The following is a 15,981-nucleotide window of genomic DNA, read 5'->3' on the forward strand; positions in this document are numbered from 1 at the left end:
AAAATGTCTTAACGAATGAAGAAAGTAATCTTAAATGCTATCTGATGATTTTAAAGCAGAAGCAGATACATACAAAGAAAAAAAAAAAAATGAAACCCATAGAAGTTCCTCACTAATTTCCCAGGCTTTTCCAGAAGCTCTGTGATTTAAGATACTCAGGGCAAGTCTATAAAAAGGAAAACCAAATGGATGACAAAATAGTATATGAGAATAATATTTAAAATCTCAGCCAAGGGGATTATTGAATTTTTATTACAAAATCGGGACAGGTTTTTGGGGTGAAAATGCTCATAAATACTAAGAGGCTTTGAACCTTTGCTTGGAGAATTTTTTTCTCCCTAAACATTATATATATTCAATACAGATATAAAAAGGTTGGCCACAGAAAGTTTTGGAGAGCTCTAATGCATTGACTAACAAATGATAAATGCTACTCAATTAAGATGTAAGTGTAATAAAGCTGAAACTAAAAATTCAGTGAGCAAATAGCTGTTCAGTTGTGAGGTACTTCAGGGTACTTAGGAGGTAAGAGATTAGGGAATTATTGCTTACAAAAAATAATTTAAAAACCTAGAACATAAAACTTTCCACCTAAAATATTTCTGCAATTAAGAGGGCAAACAGGATGTTAACTCTTATTGGAAGAAGAATACAGTATAAATCAAGGGAGGGGATAGTAACCCACTGCTTATATTTAATGACTAATGCAATGTAAAAAATAGTTGAAAGTGCTCCACAGAAGATAAAGAAGGTGCAGTTGTGTTAGGTTTTTGTTGGTGGGGGTTTGGTAGCAGGGTAGGAGGCTACTGGGGTAGGAGGCTACTGGAGTAGGATTCTCTAACAAGCTCCAAGAAGCAAGCCCAGCTCCATGATGGACCCACTTCTGGCCAAGGCTAAGCCAGTTAGTGTCTCTGGCATTGAATCACAGAAACCATGAAATTGGAAAAGCTCTTTTAAATCATTGAGTCTAACCATCACCCAACTTCTTCTGGAGGTACAAAGTCCCAGAGCATATGCTTTGTGCACAGATGAATGAGGAATATGAGAGACAAATCCTCATTAACTATTTTCAATTGGTCTAGGGTATCAATGCTGCAAAAATGCTGCTTTAATGACTTATCAGAATGTTCATGTAGACTATTACTTTTAAAACATTTTGTTATTGTGGTGGGTTTTTTTTTTTTTTAATATTGTCTGTCCCTATAATATATTTTGAACAAAATTGGAGATGTGTGTAACATTCTCTGTTGCCCAGAAAAAAATGTTACTGATCTGATAGCAGCAATAGTCCCATTTCAAGCAGGAGATTGAATTACCACAGTATCACAGTATCACCAAGGTTGGAAGAGACCTCAAAGATCATCAAGTCCAACCTGTCACCACCAACCTCATGACTGCTAGACCATGGCACCAAGTGCCACATCCAATCCCTTCTTGAACACTTCCAGGGATGGTGACTCCACCACCTCCCTGGACACCACATTCCAATGGCAAATGACTCAGTGAAGAACTTTCTCCTTACCTCGAGCCTAAACTTCCCCTGGCTGCAGCTTGAGACTGTGTCTTCTCATTCTGGTGCTGGTTGCCTGGGAGAAGAGACTAACCTCCTCCTGGCTACAACCCCCCTTCAGGTAGTTGTAGACAGCAATGAGGTCTCCCCTGAGCCTCCTCCAGGCAAATAATCTCTAGGTTTCCTTCCAAATACATTCTGTATTACTAGTTTGAATTTAAAGAGAAACTGAAAATTTGAAAGAGTTTGGTTGTTTTATTTTTCTCAGGAAATCCAAGATTAAAGATGACTTCAGCTAAAGCTCTTTAAGTATACAAATAGATTTAGATATACAGATGGATGTTCTAGAAAGAAAATGATATATGATGTGTACAGTGTGATTCTGCAAGTTGGCATGAATGTAGAATTAAAATCAATCTTTGGTTTTTTAAATTGAAAAGTTATGATTAAAATCAAGGTTGAACTTTGTTTGGTCACACTTACCCCTCATTAATCTTTTATTTCAACTTCTGTCTCCCATTCTTCCTGTCCTTATTACAGCTTTTTCTCTCCATGTGAATTAAGATGTTGGAAAGTTTCCATTTCATAACTTAAGGCTGTAACAAGAGTGGAGATCTTATCCATGCTTATAAATATATAAAGGGTGGATGTTAAAAGGATGGGGCCAGACTCTGCAGTGGTGCCCAGTGACAGGACAAGAAGCAATGGGAACAAACTGGAACACAGGAGGAGTTTTTCCTCATCTGAACAGGAGGAAAAACTGTTTGAGGGTGATAGAGAACAGTTTATAGATGGAGTGAGTTAATAAAATCTAAACATAACAGGTAACTATGTCAAATTACTTGTATTTCCCACTCCCCTTGCTTTAGGTGTTTCTAGATCAGTTTATTATTCAAGCCAATGTTCTTTCTATCAAAAAAAATTGTATTCTCACAGCTGTAAACTTTAAAGAAAGAAGGAAACTATTACATAAATGATTACGTTGCAGTTACGTTGAAGGTTGCTAATGCCTGGGAATGAATGAGATTTGAGAAGCAACAGGAAGTCAAACTATTTTTCACTTGCAAGCACAAGTATGTAAAGAGTAAAATTCACAAATCTAACAGAAAGCCAGTGTACATCTTCTGTCCTGGTTTTCAACTTTCTGATGAATCTCTTTCAAACACTGACATTTCTTTTGCTCGTGATTTTGAGGCCTGCAAAATAATTATTTTCCTTGCATTCCATAACTATTTCTCCTAAAATCCTTTATTAATGGAAAATAAAGAAAAGGGAAATCCCAGGAGAAAAATATTTAGCATTGGTTCCTTTGCTTAGTGTCCAGTGTATGATTTTGAGTACATATCACCTGTTGCTGTTGTCTTTGTATTTGGCTCAAGGCATCCCTTAAGTAAAGGAAGAAAAACTTTTTCACCTTTTACCCTGCAGCTTCATAAGATGCTGCAAGAAGCATCAAAGACAAATCACCTAGAATGTAAGGATCAATTGATGGGAATGGAATAGCTTATCTTCCACATCATTGCAGGCCCCTTCATTAGGCATGCTGTTAAAGTGCTGATAGCCTGTAGTGGATCAGCCAGCCATGTTAAGCCAAGCCACATGGGAAATCCAACTACCACTGTGGCTACTGACGGCATCCTCTAGACACTCTAGAGCAAGAAACACAGCTAATGCCATGCATACTCCAAAGACCACAACAGCTCCTCTTATTCAAATGGAGGGCTTTCTACCATTCCCTAAAGCTAGCCAACATCAACAGAGTGGAAATGTTTATATGAGGTGACACTGCAGTGAGGCACTGAAGAAGTGAAGCCTTTCTGGTTGTAAACCAGTAGTAAGAACACCAAAGAGGCTTTATGATCAACATTGTAATGCACATTTCTGAAGCTTTCTATAACTTTTGCAGGACCCATGGCAAAATACTGGGTGTCTAGGAGGATGTCTTTTAGATAGACTTGTGATTCAGCACATGACAATAGGAAAAGTTATGTTGACATGCTCATCATGCTGACATATATACCAGAACAGATCAAGAGGAAAAGGGATGGATCAGTTTGCACCACTTTAATCAGAATCCCTACAAAACGAAGAGATAACAGTTTCCTCCACTTCTCCAAAAGACCAGGGGTTTAAACTGTCCATAGTCATCCACAGATATCAGCTGAAGTATGGAACTGATATTATTATTGTGTACTGCTCCATTTGTGCTCAGCAGGGTATGGAAAGAAGAGAGATTTTATAGGTCTGTTAGCTGGCAGAGCTTGACTTGCTGCAGCAAAAGTCCCACATCAGACACAAACATGACAGCAAACCAATGCTTCTTTCCCTCAGTTATTAACAACACCAGCAGTTTAATCTGAAAGGCACTGGGCACAGCCCTGGCAGTTTAGTTGTTAAAGAGTAAAAAAAAAAAAAAAACAACTTAATTTCTTCATAGTAATGTTTATTTCTGACAATCCATAAAGAAAAAGTACAAGAATATTGTGTTTAAAGTGGAAGCTAGTAAACCAGGATAGCAAAAATAAATTGATGGAAGAATTTACCTAGCAAAGAGGTTCATTTTCTGTTCTTGAAATAAATATATTGAAACAGATATAGAAATTGGTAAAGGATTTGCTGGAGTTAGATCTTTAGAATAGAATAGAATAGAATAGAATAGAATAGAATAGAATAGAATAGAATAGAATAGAATAGAATAGAATAGACCAGACCAGGTTGGAAGAGACCTTCAAGATCATCCTGTACAACCTATCATCCAACACCACCTAATCAACTAAATCATACAATCAAGCATCCTGTCAAGTCTCCTCCTGAACACCTCCAGTGATGGCGACTCCACCACCTCCTCGGGCAGCCCATTCCAAAGGGAAATCACTCTCTCTGTGTAGAACTTCCTCCTAACCTCCAGCCTAAACCTCCCCTGGTGCAGCCTGAAACTGTGTCCTCTTGTTCTGGTGCTGGTTGTCTAGGAGAAGAGACCGACCTCTGCCTGTCTACAACCTCCCTTAAGGTAGCATTAGAAATAAAAATTCTAAGTATGTAATTTTCCTGCAAAGTGTCCTTCATGCCTTGAACTCATTTAGAGAATCTTTAATTTTCTACTAGTGCAATTCTCTGCTTATGGATGCAAGCATATGAGGGCAAGAGAGAGGGAGGATAAACATATCTCTGTCCTCATATAGCAGTATAATCTGTACTAGAACGCAGTGTTTATGAAAGAAAATATCAATATTCCATCATAAAAATAAGAGATTTCTTTTTTCAAGTGTATTAAAGCAGCTGTGCTATGTAAGAAGGTGGAAATTTCCCCCCCAGTTTGGTACATTAAACTCATATACTAATTTTGTTGTGATGATTGAGTGAATTGTTATCTAAACAATAAAGAATTCTATTTCCCTTCCAGGTTAATCACACTCAGGACACAAGGTGATAAAACATGCATTTGTTTATGATGAGTTCCAATCAATCTTTTCTTTGATAATAATTTGAGAGTTGTAAGTGACAATAAATTACAATTTATTGAAAATACCCCTGCCCATGATGTAATGAAAATCTTCATGTGTCATTTGTTTTGGGACAATGCAAAATATTTCAGAGGTTACAGTAATGAAGTAAATTATTATAAAACCTCAGATAGAGTTGATTTAATTTATAGGGAAAAAAAACCACCATTGGCCTTCTTGGCCACAAGGGCACGTTTGGCTCATAGTCATCCTTTTGTCCACCAGAACTCCCAGGTCCTTTTCTCCAGAGCTGCTCTCCACCAAATTAGATCCCCAATCTATAGTGAGTTGATCTTTCCTACATGCAAGACTCCACACTTGTCCTTCTTGTATTTCATTAAATTTCTCCCCACCCAACTCTCCAGCCTGTCCAGGTCTCATTGAATAGAGTGTCAGCCACTCCTCTGTTTTGTTTCTTCAGCAAACTTGCTCACAACGCACTCTGTTCCCTCATTCAGGTCATGCATATGCTGCAATATATACTCCTGCCTTGATTATGGTCCTTTAAATTAACAGTATTGCAGCTGGTGTCAGAAGGAAAAGGATGCTTGGACAGACTCTGCCAAAGATGAAGTAAAGCCCTAATGCCAAACTGAAATTAATAGTGCTCTGGTGAGCCTACTTTGTCAGAGCCAGTTGTGGGAAATCTAATACAAAATTCAACTGAATAAAAGATGCTTTCCTTCTGAAACAGATAGATTTCTATTTCTTAATTAACACATACACACAGAGAAAAAATATCCTTTTCCCAGAGAAAGGCAACAAATTTATTCACAAACAAACAAGCCCCCAACATAAATTGATAGTCTCCTAATCAAGCAAAATATTGCAACCTAAAGCTTCCTGAAAATATATTTCAATCCAATATTTCTTGTTCCCCAGCCACTTTGTTTTTTCCCATCATCTGGTAACTTCAAAAGATGATTTTATGACTCAAGGTTTTACAACATGATCCTCTTGGAAGATATGTTCTGCTGCAGGTTTTGGCAGAACAAGAGATAGGAATCTACATGAAAGACGAGTGTCAAACGTGAGATGCAAAATTGCTGCATTGATCATGCAGCAGCAATTGTTCAGCAACAGCAGGGTTAACTGATTGGTGAATAGGGTGGCATATATTAAAGAAAGGATTCATCTTCCATCATGAAATCTGCAAGCAAATGTGGAACCCCAAATTTTCTGTAACATTTAGTTAGACACTCTTTTCTTATTTCATAAATAGATGAATGTGATCTTTAGAGGCTATGTCACATAGCTTGTTTCCCAGAACTAGAAGAGCCTGAAGATAGTAAACAAGCCTCCTGTTAAAATAGTCTCCAAGCTCAGAAATGTCCAGAAGAGGTTAACTGTCTATGATTGATGCTCTGATTGTCCCTACCCGGCAGCTAGGACTCTGTGCGTCAGCTGAGAGAACCAACAGCATTTCAGCAGACAATGGAGATGAGCAAAACCTCAGACAGCCATGGGTTAGGGAGAGGGGCAGCCTGCCAGAAAAATACTCTTTCTCCTGTGCCCAGAAGATCATAATGCCTTTTTCAATTAATTATGAGAAAACAGAATCACCAGTGTTCCTCTGCTTTGCCTGCTGTGTAATCCTACCATAATCCCATTTTTTACCAGTGTCACATGGGTAATGCAAATCAACAGCAGACAGCTTTGGTTTTAAAATACCTTCTTCCATCTAAATGCAGCTTATCCTTCTTGGGCATCACTGCCAATTGAATGTTCCCTGAGATATTGATACATGCCATATTCATATACATTGGCATACAGTGGAAACTTTTCACTTGCATTCCAGTCTTCCTGATTATGCATTTGTCTTCTTAGGAAATTCTACCACAGATGAAATGTCTTCTCTGCAACAAGCTCATATTTGTTCGTCTCCCTACCAACCCCTGCTATTGAGGGACAATGTCAGCAGTCTAGAGTTGGTAGTGTTTTGAAACAGTAGTAACCTGGGCATGGGGGATGAACCTTCATACATTCACATGCCATTCATACGCTACAGCAGGTCTGTGTAACAATAAATGCTGTTTCTCTATTACCTATTTGCTTATTGCAAACCTATTGCAGTGAAAATGTCTATTGAGATACCAAAGAAAGAAGTGTATTGAGGTTAAAAACAATATTATGCATACAAGCTATATCATAATAACTGATTAATGCAAAACCTGAAATACTGCCTGATAAAGTATGGTGCTTATGTAATGATGCATAACATCTCCACAGAGTAACACAGCTTAGAAAAAAAACAACAAATAGCCATAGGATGAATGTTTCATTACTCATTCCTCAGGAACTGTGAAATCTGGCTCCACAGTTTGGTGGATCAACACTGAATTGACCAGTCTATCCGTACCACGAACATTCTGAAGTCATCAAGACATTTGCAGCTTATTCTGATAAGATGGAGATCTGCTCTAGTTATAGACCAATAAGACTTGGTTCTGGTTACTTCCTGTCTATGAACAACTGTAACTGGATCATTCTCTTCGACTTATCTTATATTTTTAAATTTTGAATCCCTTTCTAGGGATTTTGTTAGTGCTGGGGGAAGTATTACAGAACTGAATTTGGGATGAGGCCAAGGGAAGCATCTTAGACCGTTAAATGAGTTTCAGTTGAGAGAAATAATTGTTCCCAAGTAATGTTTTAAACCTCTTTTGATAATATCTTGTCACCACACTTCCTACAAGTCAGAAAAAGTCTCATTCAATAAATGCAGTGGTTGAATCAGTAGCTGGACCTGTAAAGCTTATTGTGACTGAAGAGCACAGAAACATACAATGGAAACTAAAAGAAGACAGAAATATCTGTTCAATTCTGTCTTCATGTTTGGAAGGCTGAAACAGTTTTGAGAATGAAAGAAGTGACAAGAATTTCCACACAAATTTTTACTCAGTTTTAGATATCTTAGTTTTACTTCATAGATGGTCTTCCACCAGAGAAAAAAAATGTTTCTCATGTAGTTTATTTACCACATGGTAAACTCAAGCTTAAAGCCATTGACCCTCATTCTACTACAAGCCCTGTAAAAAGTCCCTTCCCATCTTTCTTGTAGGCCCCCTTGAGGTACTGGAAGGCCACCAGAAGGTTTCCCCAGAGCCTTCTTTTCTGTGGGCTGAACAGCCTGAACTAAAATGTGATTTTATATTTATGTCAAAATTGTGAATATATATTATGAATATCTATGATCTCCCCTGTGACAGGGAAATTAAAAGACTTTTTGAAAAGGGAAACTCTGTATGTACACCTAGTTTTTAAATTTTCAGAATGGAGCAGTGTGTTTTTTGTTTTATCTTGCTTAAATGTGCAGATGAAGCTCTACATCCTTGTCATTCTACATGAAAATAAGTTATTATGACATACACCTCAGCAATTACACTTGTAAAACACCCTTATGTGTGAAAATATGATAATAGTTAAGATTCATTACAACAGACTTGCTACTCACAGCCTGGTTTTGTAACTACATTTAATGATCAGGTGACCTCATCAATTCTAATGACTTTACAATAGCCAAGGGTAGTACTTTACCATCATTTAATATAAGCTATAAATAAAATATATCTTTCATCTACTTTAAAAGTGGACCACAGAAGAAAGGTGAATTCCAGGCAATAAACAGAACCGACATGGCAGGTAGGCATATAGAAGAGTTTTCACCTGTGTGAGGCTGTTGGTTTTGTCCAAATGTTTCTTCCAGGTACTGTTACCTGCTGCTGCAGAGTACTTGTATGGTAGGTAATAAAAGAACACTCTGTTTTACATACAGTGGGTGTTTTACTACTTGTAAATGATCACCAAAGTACATTTTTGACTTATACAGATATGTTTCTGCCATTTCTAGTCTTATGGTAGCATACGGCAGCATACTCAGCCTAACAATAGCATACTGGCTGAGTACAAAATTAGACTTTATTGTAATAAAGTTCAAGACACACTGACTTTTACCAAGGCTGAATTTGTCCTACTTTCTGTTTATGGATGGAGAGGGAGATAAAAGTTACCATGTAACCCGAGCATACCAGACCTCCTTAATAGTTCACTGTGTTGATATATTTAAAAGTGGTGTTTCTTTTCAATAGGAATGGAAAAGCAATTCAATTTTCTTGCTACTCACAGTTTTAAATAGATGTCAGAACAGTCTGCTCTCTGCTTTCCACACGTTCAGCTAGGCTTGGGTTCCGATAGGTGTCCTTACACAATCCATTTCTTGGCACTGAAGGGAATGCAAATGAGTACATCTTAGCTTTTATACTCCACATTTTATATTTTCTTCTTCATTTTTACTATGTTTCTTCAATACTTTCCTTTTTTCTTTTCCTTTTTTTCTTCTTTTCTTTAGGAGTATACATAGGTATGTCAGACTTATAAAGATTATCATGTGAGTTTTAACCAAGTAATATGTATGGCAGCATTTGCATATGCAAGTAACCTAAGCCTGGTGGTGAAGTGGACTGTAGGCCTGTATCTAGTTAAGCTATAAAAGATGCAGAGTAACAACCAACCAAATTTCTTTTTCCCCAAATCTTCACCTGACCTCAATCATTGCATGCACATGCATTATTTGTTACACCCACAATAAATTCCCTGCATGAGATTTCCTTCCACATGAATATTAGCCATTAGTGTTGCGCCAGTGCCTAAAGGATCATCTGCAATTGCAACCCAAATTATTTCAGGTAAATTGAATCAAGGGTATGTGAGTTTAAAATCTCTGATATGAGAATGTTTCTGATGTCTCTCATATATATAAGGTGGTCAGTCTAAAACTGGGGCAGGCTTCATGCTGGAGTGGTTTCACCAGCACTGGTGAGGGAGGTGATCCTCCCCCTCTACTCAGCTCTGGTGAGACCCCACCTAGAGTACTGCATCTAGTTCTGGAGCCCCTATTGCAAGAGGGATATGGAGGTGCTGGAACCTGTCCAGAGAAGGGCCATGAGGATGATCAGAGGGCTGGAGCACCTCTCCTGTGAGGACAGACTGAAGGAGTTGGGGCTGTTCAGTCTGGAGAAGAGAAGGCTCCAAGGTGACCTAATTGTGTCCTCCCAGTGTCTGAAGGGGGCCTACAGGAGGGCTGGGGAAGGACTTCTCAGGATCTCAGGACTAGGGGCAATGGAATGAAGCTGGAGGTGGGGAGATGCAGGCTGGATGTGAAGAGGAAGTTCTTCACCATGAGAGTGTTGAAGCCCTGGAATGGGTTGTCCAGGGAGGTGGTTGGGGCACCATCCCTGGAGGTGTTTAAGCCCAGGCTGGAGGAGGCTCTGGCCAGCCTGATCTAGTGTGGGGTGTCCCTGCCCATGGCAGGGGGGTTGGAACTAGATGATCCTTGTGGTCCCTTCCAACCCTGAATGATACTATGATACTATGATACTTAGATGCTATGATACTATGATACTAAAATACTATGATACTATGATACTATGGCCTGCCGGAGAGAAAACAGCCAGCAGGACAGCAGTGTGTGTGACAGGGCAAGTGGGTGGGTCACCAGCTACCTGAGAGGGCATTTCACCACACAATGATAAAGCTGAAGACCATAAACTGCATTCAATACTATTCAAGGAGCTACAGAGACTTTTGAAACAGAGGAGTCAGCAAAGCACCAGGATCTGCAGCAACTGTGAGAAAACAGGAGCAGGGAAGCAAGGAAGCTGATGGCGTGGTTCGGGCCCAGCCTGCGGCCAAGCCCCATCCACCTGCTCACACAACTGAAGGAGAATTGGGAGAAAAAGACAAAAACCCCTGGGCTGAGATGAGGAAAGTTTAACAGAACAGCACAAAGAGATAACAACAGTCAGGGAGAACACTAACACTACTGACCGGTACCTAAAGGCAGTGATACAAAAGCCAGCACTCACTGCCTGGCCGCCGCCATGTCAGAGTCACCTGCCCTTGCCCTGGCCAGCCCTGCCCTTATATAGCAGACAGGACATCAGTGTGGCACCGAACACACGCTGGCTGGTTCAGCTGCCCACCCTCTTGGGAAAGGAAAAAAAAAGCCTAATAAAAAAAATAATAAAAAAAAGGCAATCTCCCAAATACTAACCCAACCCAGAACAGCTGGCAGATCCTGCCAAATGTGGCCCCACAGAACTGTGGGTTCTGCCTGGCCTAGCAGCAGAGCCCACCACAGGCATCCCCAGCCCTGCTGCCTCAGCTTGGCCACATCCAGACAGGGGGTCCCACAGGCCCACACAATTTGGGGAGGGGGGGCGCTGCATCCCCTCCCAGTGCTTATGGTTGAGGGGCATCACATGTTTGGGATCAGTAATACAAAGGGTTTTAGAAATTACAGAGTTGTAGAACACCAGGTTGGAAGGGACTTCAAGGATCACGTGGTCCAACTTTTCTTGTCAAAATCATAGTCTGGAACAGATAGCCCAGCACCTTGTCCATCTGAATCCTAAAAGTGTTCAATGATGCGGAATCCACCATTCAATGGGGAGATTATTCCAATGGCTCATTGTTCTTATTATGAAAAACTGTCCTCTTGTGTCTATTCAGAATCTCTCTCTGTACAGCTCTGGGGGCTTTGCTCTCCCCAGCACCTGCCATGCTGGGGGCGGGGGGATGATGGGGAAGCAGGGGATGATGGGGAAGCAGGGGCTTCCAGGGAAGCACAAGGGAGCAGAGGAGCATGGCAGTAAGTATTTTTCTGTGTATAATGTTTTGATACACTCAGGTCTGTGCTATATCTATTACATTGCTGATATTGATGCTAAATTTATAGTTCACTGGTTGTTGATTAATAGTATGCTGATAATAAATCAACAAACAACTTCAATGCTTGGGTCTATGTGGGTCTGACATCTTTTCCTAGTGACAATATTCAAGCTATCTGGCTTAAGACTGGCCTGTATGAATCATCCTAGTTGTGGAAGTATCTCAGCTACATCACAGATATTTCTAATTGGAGGGACTAGAAATAGAATGTTACCAAAATGAAAATAAAACAAGTACTTGCAATTAATGGTTATGTTAATTTACATAAAATCTGGTGTACACAGACTTAAGTATGGCAATATGTATTATAGAGACACTATATTAGCATGTAAGATTACTTGGGCTATTTAATTTGTTTCTTCAGACATAAGAAATATAGATACATCATAGTTATACTCTATAGTCCCATATGGCATGCAAGAGGATGTACTTCTCCATGAGGTTAGTGTTTTGAAGGCAATTAAGCATTGTTGATTGGCCTGGTTTGAGTTAGAACAGAGCTAATTCTGTTCACTGAGTTTAATTTTTTAGCTCACACTCATTTAAGTGACAACACTTTCTGAAGTTAATGGCATATTTTTGCAGACACTGCTTCTAAAAGTGATAATGTTCAGAGCTTGTAGTTCCCACCAATGATTAGCATGCAGAAAAGCTTCTGCTCATATTTGCCCCTAAGGAGACCAAGGTCACTGCTAAATTTATATACTACATTTGGAGTGCAGTAAGTAAGAGGTCATACCTGTGGGGAGGAATGGACAGGACAAGGACCTGAAACTGGTCAATGGGGTATTCCATTCCATATATGCCATATTCAGAATAAAGCTGAAGGATGATAACATTTGAATCCTTTCCTTCAATGTCCAGCATGTGAGAAGAACTGTGTCCATTCTGCCTTCAATCCAGATCTGTGTTCCTGAATCTAGTTCCAGAATAAAATTCTCATCTGCTCTTTAGTCAAGTTTGGGACTTCCCCAGTGCCTCCCCACAGCACCAGTGGTTATGATGATGTAATTGTCATCAGGGAGTCTGGATTTTATATTGGTTTTGTATAATCTGTATATATTTCATTTCATAGCTACAATTTTCATTAAAGCTGTTATAGTTTTCTTTTCCAATCTGTAAGTTTCTCTTGCTTATTCCTTTCCCTTCTCCTTTGGGAAGGGAGATAGGTTAATGGAGAGCAACTGTCTGGAGGCAAGTCCAGCTGAGCCTTAACCTTTGACATTGATGCAGAAATCTAACTCAGTCTAACAGACTTGTGAACTTGTATCTCCTTAAAAATTGCAGCTGCAGGCTGGCCTGTGGATACTGCAGAAGAGCCAAAGAGGAAGAGAGAGAGGGCAGAAGCAAAGCTGACATGTTGTCATGCCTTCATTAAAACACCCTGCATTATTTACAGTACTCAACTAATGTAATTTAGATTGGAACATGATCAAAATTAAACTGTATGTTTTAAATAAAAACTGAGGTTTTGGTCGTGTTCCAAATAAAATTACATTAGTAGGGTGCCGTAAATACTGCAGTGAATTTTAAAAGAAGCACTAAAACATGATGTCTTTTTTCTTCTGCTCTGTGCTGTCCTCCTCTCACCTCTGAAAGCATTCTAGATTCTCCCAAACTCAAGGTCACAGTCTGGAGGAGAATAATGACATTTCAAAAGAGTTAATTGGTGACAAAAATGTTGTCTATTGAGGAAACGAACTATGAAAAAGTTCCTTTTTGTTGTTTGAAATGTTGAATTCTAAAGGTGCAATCAGTAATGAATTGATGAGGAAGTGTTGCAACTTCTGAAATATAACCTCCCAGGTACGGCAGTCATAGCACATTTCAGGGAAATGACAGACATAGTAATTTTCTCCTCCTTTTTCTAACTGCTTTCTCTTTCTTTCTTCCAGTAATAGCATCCTGCCTCTGCAGCAGCTCTGGCCTTGTCATCTTTCCCTCACCCTGCACGTAAAGGAGTCAAATTAATCAGGTTAAAAAACAAAAGTTGTCAATGCTCTATTGTTTAAAAGTTTATATTAGGATTCTTTTGTACAGGGTGTCAGGTGATTTCCACTGGAAATGATTGGAATTGTTTGTCACATGGTTGGTCTTGAAAGTGACAGTTTGTGAAACTGCAGCAAAAGACCACAGAAAATAAAACAGAGTGCTATCAAAATAATTAAGAATTTCCCAGTACAGCCTGGTCAGGCAGTCATTTGGGTTTCATATGAATAGTTTACCTACCTGATTCCTTTCTTTACGAGCTGTGCATGTTTGGGCTGAGCTTTACTTTCTCTTTTCACGTCAGTGTATGTTCTCTCTCCTTTCTCTTCTCATCCACATGGTCCTCATTGTCATTTTATGTGAAAATCTTCTCTAGCAGTTTGTGTCATGTAGTGATGACAAGACATGCATGACACTGACTTTTTCTCATCCTCTTGGGCAAGAATAATTTGGAATCATGGTTTTAAGTATTTGACTGTCCAAAGATGAGTAAAATGTGCAACTTAATTACTGAAAAGGTATTCCTGAATATAATTATCATTATATACCTGTTAGAGTTTTATATATTCTTTTCATTTTCATCTCACTTATATGAAACAACCTCTATCTTTTAAAAAGACAACTGCTACACTTCTGAAATTAGTGACACTGTGATTGAATTAATGGATATTGTCAAAACTGCTATCAAACTGTGAAACTGTTCTAATATAAAGTCACTAGACTAAAGGCAATTTTAATGCAACATTTAAAAGAGAATTTATTAAATACTTCATCCATAACAAAATCTCATTCTTGGGTGGAGTTTAAAATGTACAAAGTATGCTGTTTTTTTCATTTATTGCTTTACAACGTGTAAGTAGTAGGAAACAAAACAAAACAAAAGAAATTTCCATCTATTCCCCAGTCCCTCATATTAGTTAATCAGAGCCTGCATTTATCAAAGCTATATCATAATATCATAGTATCATAGTATCATTCAGGGTTGGAAGGGACCACAAGGATCATCTAGTTCCAACCCCCCTGCCATGGGCAGGGACACACCACACTAGATCAGGCTGGACAGAGCCTCATCCAGCCTGCTCTTAAACACCTCCAGGGACGGGGCCACAACCACCTCCCTGGACAACCCATTCCAGGGTTTCAGCACTCTCATGGTGAAGAACCTCCTCCTCACATCCAGCCTGAATCTCCCCACCTCCAGCTTCATTCCATTCCCCCTAGTCCTATCACTACCTGAGATCCTGAGAAGTCCTTCCCCAGCCTTCCTGTAGGCCCCCTTCAGATACTGGAAGGCCACAATTAGGTCACCTCGGAGCCTTCTCTTCTGCAGACTGAACAGCCCCAACTCCCTCAGTCTGTCCTCATAGGAGAGGTGCTCCAGGCCTCTGATCATCCTTTGCTATCTTTTCCCTTCCCTTCTCCTCTGGTGTCTCATAGTACAAATTAAAAATAAATTGGTTTGGATGTAAGGTAATGAACATCTGCAAGAGATTTGGTTTAGCTCATTTCTCTCAAAACCCTCTAAATGCTGACATTTCCTTGGTTTCAAATGGTGTTCAGAGTTTTAAGTTTATGAATGGCATGGAACAGCTGTATTAAAACTGGTGTTAGTGGAAAGCCACATTTCTTTTGTAGGCTTCCAATGGTATTATAAAAGTTACAATTCAGGGGTAGTTTCCAAAGCAAATTGTTATGGTCAAAAGCAAATTGTGTAGCTGTTATAGAAAAAAAAATAAATCAAATGATTTATTTTTGCACATAATCTGAGGGCCAGGCTTTTAACTCCACTTAAATGCAAGATGTTAAATAAAGGTGAGGTTATTAATTCAATCTGATGACTTAATCCAATTTACATTCACGGGGGTTGACAGTGGCACAGAGTAGTAGAGTATACTGGTGCAAAAGGCTGAGCAGCTCAACACAGAGTGAGCAGCTACCTGCTACTAACAAACTGCCCTGTAAAACAAATGATATAAATGTGACAAATAATCATGAGGCTCTCTGAAACTAACTTTTTGCCCTGAAAGTGAGTGGTTTTCAATGAAACATCGCAACATTTTGTCCTCCTTTGTAAAATATGACCCATATAGATCACAGTACATAAGAGGTTGGAAGGGACCTCAAGAGATCATTTGGTCCAGCCCCCCTGCCAAAGCAATCTAATCCTAAGGAAAAGAATGATTAAAAAGAAAAAGAAAGAAGAAAAAACCATGAGACCACATCTTTCCTCCATCCACTGCAGCTCATTGT

General features: G+C 39.3%; 1 protein-coding gene across 1 annotated transcript in view; it reads right to left on the bottom strand.

The window, feature by feature from the left end:
- The window catches only part of RALYL (RALY RNA binding protein like), a 484,769-nt gene extending 475,578 nt beyond the window's left edge, over positions 1–9,191 (bottom strand). Inside the window, exon 1 of the mRNA XM_068158540.1 lies at positions 9,137–9,191. The gene's annotated coding sequence lies outside the window, so the exon portion shown is untranslated. The remainder of the gene's footprint in view (positions 1–9,136) is intronic.
- Positions 9,192–15,981: the final 6,790 nt, after the last annotated feature.

The sequence above is a fragment of the Melanerpes formicivorus genome, unplaced genomic scaffold (genome assembly GCF_026170545.1).
Source record: "Melanerpes formicivorus ecotype bairdi unplaced genomic scaffold, bMelFor1.0.p_v2 SCAF_40, whole genome shotgun sequence".
Classification (NCBI taxonomy): Eukaryota; Metazoa; Chordata; class Aves; order Piciformes; family Picidae; genus Melanerpes; species Melanerpes formicivorus.